General features: G+C 47.1%; 1 pseudogene; it reads left to right on the forward strand.

The window, feature by feature from the left end:
* Positions 1-6,371: 6,371 nt before the first annotated feature.
* LOC119802499 lies at positions 6,372-8,022 on the forward strand (annotated as a pseudogene).
* The last annotated feature ends 423 nt before the right edge of the window (positions 8,023-8,445 follow it).

Raw genomic sequence — 8,445 nt, forward strand, 5'->3', positions numbered from 1 at the left:
GGATGAACCAGTGGTTGGGGATGTGGCTCAGTGGTAGAACACTTACCTAGCATTTCTGAGGACAGAAATTGTGGCGTATCTGTAAAACATCATCCTCAGCAATCAAAGAACTATCGACATGTACAACATTGGTGAATCTTAAAGTAACCATGCTCAATGAAAGAAGCCACATGCCAAATATGTTCTTACTCTACAATTCCAATACATAATATTCTAAATTTAAAAAAAAAGATTTCTAAAAAAAAAATACAAACGTACATATGCACACAACTGTACTCTCAAAGTACCTCCTTGACCGTCTCGATGAAGGAAGAAAGGCTAGGTTCCTCTACAGTTCAGGAAAGGAAGAAGCCATGGCATTCCACAACACAATGATACAAAGACCAGACCAGAAATGCCTGTGCTCCAGGACTGTCTCCTAAAGGGATCTCCGGGATTTTCTGAAGACAGTCAACCTCCTCAGGGCTAAGCCAGGGGTCTCCAGAGACAGAGCTTTCTGCTTACTGACTCAGGGGCTGTGAAACCAGAGACAAGAAAGGCAAGCTCTTAGAGCGTGGGGTGTCAGCAAGATAGTTCCTTCCCACAAATCAAAGGCACTTTCTATGCAGAGGGATTACTGGAGTCGCTCAAATCTCTGGAAGACTTTTGAAGAGCTTTCTCTAAAAAATCCTGGACAGCTGCATAGGCAGCTGGGAGCAGGAAGCAAGGCCTTCTAGACTGGCATGTGTGTATATGTGGTGATGGACGGACAGGTCAGGGATGCAAGCGCTTCCTGCTTGGCCATGCTGCCTGCCTGTTGAAGAAAGGAATGTAAGTTCTCAGAGGGAGAGCCTCATTGTGAAGGAGGAAGCCCCGTGGGTCGAGTAGGGGCCAAGAATAAGGAACACTTCAGCCTTTCTGCTCCATTTAGCTGGGGCTTGGGCCTCCTCTGATGAGCTCCCCCTCCCCGTTTCTTTTCTACAATCCCAACTCTTCTTTTGAGCCCTGGATCTGGCAGCAGAGGGCTGGCTCCTGATGTTTCTCTACATAGCTTTAGAGATCTTACGGGAATTAGTTGATTTTTTTTTTTTTTTTGAGTCACCACTGAAAATGTGCCTGGTAAGTCTGACTATGAATCTCTTAATGCAACCACATTCAAGGATATGGACATTAACAATCAGACACACACACACACACAAAAGACTACCATGCACCGGTCTTCAAAGCGCTGAAGCTAAAACTGTCTTTAGCCCCTGCCTTGTTGATGATTTGACCTCTGACATTCCTTGGAGAAATTTACCCTATAATCCAGGCATATCCAACCACCTGCAGTCCCAGGATATGGCAAAGGGGTTAATGGATCTAGTTCCGAGGCCAAGCTGCTCTAACCTTAGAGATGTGGAACCCTGGAGAAGTTACCTTATATCCATGTACCCCTGTGCCATGCTCCATTTCCTCACCTATAAGCAGAGGTGATGGTTCTAGGGTTCCCCCCGACTTTGTGAAGGCAGGGTGTACTAGAACTTGAATTCAGGGCCTGTGTCTACTAAACAAGTCCTCTACCATTGTGCAACACTCCCACCCCAGTAGTTTCATTTTTTTTAAAGATTTATTTATTTATTTATTTATTATGTACACAGTGTTCAGCCTCCATTTATGCCTGAAGGCTAGAAGAGGGTACTAGATCTCATTACAGATGGTTGTGAGCCACCATGTGGTTGCTGGGAATTGAACTCAGGACCTCCGGAAGGGTAGTCAGTGCTCTTAACCTCTGAGCCATCTCTCCAGCCCCAAGTTTCATTTTCTGTAAATGAAGATTAAGTGTGCTAATGAGCGAGGGCCACTAGAATATGCTTTGCATTCCATAAATGAGAGCTAGCAGAAGGGTGTCCCACTTCGGATGACCAACTCCTGCTTCTTCGGTGGATCCCATTCAAGAGTCATATCCATTTAAAGCTTGCCTGGTCCTCTCCAGAGCAGATCACCCTTTCAACTGGCTCCACGTTAATAATTTAGTGGGGTTTTATTTTATATTTTTGCTTTTTGGTTTTTCAAGACAGGGTTTCTCTTTGTACCTTTGAAGCCTGTCCTGGAACTCACTCTGTAGACCAGCAGGACTCTGCCTCCTAAATTCTGGAATCAAAGGGCTGCTCCACCACCACCCAATTTCAGACGAGATCAGGCGCGTTCAGGGAGGTATGGCTGTAGACCACCACCCAATTTCAAAGTCATTCTTTACTACACATGGCCTGGGTTACATGGGGCCCTATCTGAAGGGAAAAGAAAAAAAAGAATAAGAAAAAAAAGATGGGGATTCAGTTGATAGATAAAATGTTGCATTCCTAGTGTGAAGACCAAAGTTCAACTCCCAGAACCCATGTCAAAAAGCCAAACATGGTGGTACAGAATTGTAATCCCAGTACTGGGGAGGCAGAGACAGATTGGTCCAGGCCAGAGAGTCCCTGTCTCTCTCTCTCTTTCTCTCTCTCTCTTTCTTTCTCTCTCTTTTCTGAGACAAGGTTTCTTTTTTTTTTGGTTTTTCGAGACAGGGTTTCTCTGTGGCTTTGGAGCCTGTCCTGGAACTAGCTCTTGTAGACCAGGCTGGTCTCGAACTCACAGAGATCCACCTGCCTCTGCCTCCCGAGTGCTGGGATTAAAGGCGTGCGCCACCACTGCCCAGCTGACAAGGTTTCTCTATAGCTTTGGAGCCTGTCCTGGAACTAGCTCTTATAGACCAGGCTGGCCTTGAACTCACAGAGATCTGCCTGCCTCTGCCCACCCCTCGGTGCTGGGATTAAAGGCGTATACCAGCACCTGGCTGAGAGTCCCTGTCTCAAAATTACCTGGAACAGAATTACAGGTGATTGTGAGCTATCTGGTGTGATTCTGGAAATTGAACTTGGGTCCTTTGGAAGGGCAGTAAGTACTCTTAACTGTTGAGCCATCTTTCCAGGCCCTGTCTGTAATTTTAAATGGGGCGACTAGTTGTCTTCTTCTTCTTCTTCTTCTTCTTCTTCTTCTTCTTCTTCTTCTTCTTCTTCTTCTTCTTCTTCTTCTTCTTCTTCTTCTTCTTCTTCTTCTCCTCCTCCTCCTCCTCCTCCTCCTCCTCCTCCTCCTCTTCCTCCTTCTTCTTCTTTTGACTAGTTGTATTCTTTTTTTTTTTTTAAGACAGGGTTTCTCTGTATAGCCCTGGCCATCCTGGAACTCACTCTATAGACCAGGCTGGCCTCAAACTCACAGAGATCCACCTGCCTCTGCCTCCTGAGTCCTGGGATCAAAGGCATGCACCACCACACCTGTACTTAATTGTACTTTTAAATGGGGCTACTAAGCAATTGTTTTTATTAACATTTTTATTGCATTTATTTATTTGTTTGTTTATAGTACACACACACACACACACACACACACTACATGCCCCAGTGCATGTGTGGAGGTCAGGGGACAGCTTGTGGGAGTCAGCTCTCCCTTTTTACCACGTGTGTCTCAGGAATGGAACTCAGGCTTGGTGGCAAGTGCCTTAACCTGCTCAGCCATCTCTCTCTCACTGGCAGACTACAAGAAAATTTTAAATTACAGCTTAAACCAGGTGTGGTAGCTCACAGCTGTAATCCCAGAAGGCAAGGCAGAATGATTGCCACAGGTTTGGGACTTAGCAAGGGCTGCATCATTGACCCCGCTCCACCTACCTTTCTACCCCCAACCTTCCAAAGGGGGAGGGATTTCAAATCATATATGTGGCTCATTTCATAAGCCTACACAGCAAACGGCATGTATTGTGACAAATAGGATTTTCTTGAGAAGTGGGTGGGCTGGGTGTGTAGGGATTAACCTCAAACTGGGTCAGGTGGTCGTTTTGGTTTAGCTACACTGCTTTTTCAGGTTTTTTGTGGTCTACCGGATGCCTTTGTGTCCTGACACTGTCTCAACTATCTGTTCTGACCTCTGGGGTTTGAATGTAGGCATGGCAACAACCCCCACACCTGCTCCTGTGTTCTGGACCTTGAGTCCTATTTGCCCAATTTGTTCACCATAGTTCCAAGTTTTCCTGTCTCTCTGGCCCCAGCCTATGACCTGACCATGACATTGCAGTTTTCTTTGTCCTATGATGTTTGGTTTGGGTATTCTCTGCACATGAGAGTGTGGTAAAATAGATGAGGTCTGTTCTGTAGGTGGCTGTTTTGGAGTCAACAGAAAATAGTAGGTGAGGAATATATCTCAAAGCCTTGTGTGATAACATACCCTCTTAATTCCAGTACTGGGAAGTGTTCTGGTGGAAGATCCACCCCAAGCCCCCTCCCCCATCTTTCTCCAAGCCCTGCAGCATCTCAGAAAGCCAGCCAAAGGATGACCTCTCCCCCACAGAAGCTCAAGACCACTCCCACAGGGTACTTAAACTGCCTCCAAGGAAACAGACACATGGTTTTATCCCCCCCTCCCAGTCTCTCTTTCCTGTCTCCTTTCTTGGGGGCTGGAAAAATCACCCAGGAGAGTTTCATCCATTAAACCTGGGCTTTTTCTATTTCGGTTTGATTTGGTCTGATTTGTATTGCTGTGTTGATGGAGAGGCTTGTTGGAGTGCAGAAACTTTTCAGAGAGGTGGAGGTAGTAGAATCAGAGGTTCAAGCTTATCCTCAGCTGCAGGAAGAGAAGAGGACAATCTGAGCTTGAAGAAACCCTGAGAAACAAAATAAGAAAGGAAGAAAGTTCTAATATTCTCATAATTATCATAAACTTGCCAGTGCACAGTAACTTCTCCCTTCCACTCTCTTGGGTTGAAGGGGGAGTAATTGTCCATGATGCAAACACTTGGGCAGAGGGTGGGACTCTGGGCCCACACAGTTGTTCGGAATCTGGCCAGGTCCTGTTCATTGTCTGACTTTCGAAAGGTCAGTCTGGATCTGCCACCTGAGGACTCTTCTGTGTAAAGTGAGGCCTTTTCAGCCACACAGCCTTTGCAAGTCCCTGTGTGAACAGGAGGGAGTCTAAACAATACAGCCAGATCATCAGCACAGGAGTGTCTTCCAACCCCCCAGTGCCTCGAGAAGTTCCTCTCTTGCCCGCCCATGCGTGCCCTGCTCTGGAGCAAGGGGAGTGAGCAAGCAAGCCTGGGCCTCTGTAGTCACATAACCAACCTGGTTCAGCCCTTGGCTTTGCCATTGATTGACAGTGCGCTCCTGAACAATCGATTTAATTTCTCTGTGCCCCAGTTTCTTCCTCTGAGGATAACATACCCCTAGGGAACATCCTGGCCCAAAGGAGCTATCCACTCCACGACTATATCCTGCTCTTCCTAACTTTCCTAGGCCCTTTTCTACTGGCCAGCATCTATAAATCCTGCTGTAAACACATGCACGCGCACACACACACACACACACACGCACACGCACACTCACGCCTCACTTGACTTTGGAATTCTCCCTGGTTAATGTCTTACTTCCCCCTTTCATTTGGCAGTCAGCGTTGTTACACAGCCTTGGGTTTACTGATCACCTGTCTTTTTCTTTCTGCTCTGTCATACTTCGCCCACTCTGACACTGTAGTGACCCCTCGGGCTACGACTACCTTAGTCTCGTAAGTCTTCATAGCCAGTCAGCTGGCAAATTAAGGGATCCCCCAAGCACAATTCCTTCCTCCTGCCTTTGCGCCGTGATAGTCTATAAATCTGCCCCCTTTGGGGTGTGCTTTTCTCTTCTGTGGCTCCTAGAACCATGGGAAAAATGTACCCAGTCTGTCACACTGCAGTCTCACTCAGCCCCTGGTCCTGAAGAACGTCCCACACTCTTATCCTCTCCTCAAATGTTGTCATGGATTTCCCACCTTCCTTCCCCCTTTGGTGACATTCCTTCTCACTCCTCTGTGGCTGCTTTACTCCATACCTGCACCCACATCTACTCCTCCTGTGGTCCACAGGGGAAGACATTTTATTTTATTTTATTTTATTTTATTTAGTCAGGGTTTCTCTGTGTAACAGTTCTGGCTGTCCTGGGACTCACTATGTAGACCATGCTGGCCTCAAACTCAGAAAGTTTATTTTTCTAAAACAGGCTTGCAAGGTGGTGGTGGCGCGTGCTTTAATCCCAGCACTTGGGAGGCAGAGGCAGGCGGATCTCCATGAGTTTGAGGCCAACCTTGTCTACAGAGCTAATGCCAGGACGTGCTGCAAAGCTACACGAAGAAATCCTATCTCAAAACAAACAAACAAGCAAGCAAAAGAAAACAAGAAAACAAAAACAAAACCAGGCCTAGTGTCTCATACCTACAATCCCAGCCTTTGGAAGTAGAGGCAGGAGGATCAGGAACTAAAGGCCAGCCTGAGCTACATGAGACCCTGCCTTAAACACACCAACCCGGGCAGCACTCTGTATGTAGGTGGGTTCTTTCCAGTCACCATGCCTACTCTGGAAGCTCCCAGAGAGGCTGAGAAGACTTAAGTAGCGAGGCAAAGGTGTGTCTGCGAGGTGACAGTTGAGGATTGCTGCCAGCCTGGAACTCTGAAAGACCAAGAAAGACGAACAGGCCTTAAAGAGAAGAGATATCAGTCGGTTCCCAGTGACTGGGTTTCTCACGCCAGCCACACTCTGGAAGACATAATCAAAGACATGAATAGCTCAGATCCAATCCTGTGGCCATCAGGGTGCCAGGAAAATGCTATCACGGGAAAGGAATCCTTCTCTAAAATTGATTATTGTGGCAGGGCTCGTCCCCAAGCTGGTAGAGTTCCTGAAGGTGGCAGCTCTCCCCAGCTGGCAATTCCAGGCAGCTTGGGCTTTCACCAACATTGCCTTGGGAGCTTCAGAGCAGACCTGAGCTGTTGTGAAGGGTGCCCTCCAGCCCTCAGCTGAACTCCTGTCTTCACATCTCCATGTGAGAGCAGGCCAGGTGAGGCCTTGGTGATAGCCCGGAATTCAGAGAGAGTATCATTTCCAACAACTGTTGTGGGATATTTGTACACTGTGTGAAAATGTATTTCTGTGACTGGTGTAATAAAGAGCTGAATGGCCAGTAGCTAGGCAGGAGGTATAGGCAGGACTTCTGGGCACAGAGACAGGAAGTAGGAGGAGATAATCAAGGTGCAGAGAGACGCCAACAAGACATGGAAGGAGTCAGACATACATACAGAATGAAAGAAAGGTAAAATGTCATTATGCAAAATGCAGATTAATATAAATGGATTAACCTAAGTTATAAGAGCTAAACTAAGGCTGAGTGTTCGTAAATAATAAGTCTCTGTGTGGTTATTTGGGAACTGACAGTACAGAGAAAGACTTGCTACAAACAATGCCATCCCTGTGCCCACTCAACCTTATTTTGATAAACATACCCATCACATTTCTCAGGAACATCACATGGGCTTCGTCCAGTCTAAGCTGAAAGAAGAATCCGTTTGGGAGGAGGTGCTCTCAGCTCCTGTGACATCATGATAATGAGACCCTCTCAGACACCTGCTGGGCCACATCCTACCTCACAGAGGCCTTCCATGAGTACATCCATCATGTGGTGGCCGCTGGGGTCCTGCTCAGGGTGACCAGCTTGGAACTCAATGTCTTGACCCCTTTTCTTCACACTGTGGCAATGTTGTCACAGAGACAGACCAACAGACCCAGAAGACCATCGATGCTGGCATGCTCAAGGTACTGGGCCAGCTCCCGAAGCACCGAAGTCCAGAAGGAGGCTGCCTGGGCCATGAGTAATGTGGCCACTAGATCCAAACATCACATCTGCAGCTGACTGTGTGTAACCTGTGGCCTCCATTGGTAGTCCTACTAAAGAATGCAGAATTCAAAAAGAAGCTGTGTTGACAGTGGCTAACTTTGCAACAGGGCCTCTCAGGGCCAGCTGACCACGCTTGTCTACTCAGGAGTCTTGGGGCTGCTGTGAATCTGCTCACGGCCCCAGATAAGAAGATCATCACCATCATCCTTGACATGGTTTCTTATCTCCTCCAGGAGCCAGAGGACCTGCACCAGAAGGAAAGACTGTGTCTTCTGGTAGAGGAAGTTGGTGGTCTTGGAAAGAATCGAGTCCTTACAGTTTCAGTAGAACTGTTCTATTAGCCAGAGGGACCTGAATAGCATTGAGAAACAGTTGGGTGAGGAAGAAGATGATGGCAGTTTCCCCAGTCCCAGGCTGAGAGCGTGAAGACGTGACGCTGGGTGTGGTATGCTGGATGGTGTGGTGCAGGCCTTTAACCCCAGCACTCGGGAGGTAGAGGCAGGCGGATCCTCTATGACCAGGCCAGCCTGGTCTACAAAGAGAGTTCTAGGACAGTCAGGGCCATTACACAGAGAAACCATGTCTCAAAAACCCCAAAGACAAAACCCCAAAAACAAAAACCAAACAAAACACACATACAAACACGTTCGTATATAGAGATCTCACAACTTCACAATACCTAAGCAACAAAGGGTTAAAAAACAACAAGAAACAGATAAACCAAAAAACTTGCCCCAAATCAGGACTAAA

This window comes from Arvicola amphibius, chromosome 12 (assembly GCF_903992535.2).
Source record: "Arvicola amphibius chromosome 12, mArvAmp1.2, whole genome shotgun sequence".
Lineage (NCBI taxonomy): Eukaryota > Metazoa > Chordata > Mammalia > Rodentia > Cricetidae > Arvicola > Arvicola amphibius.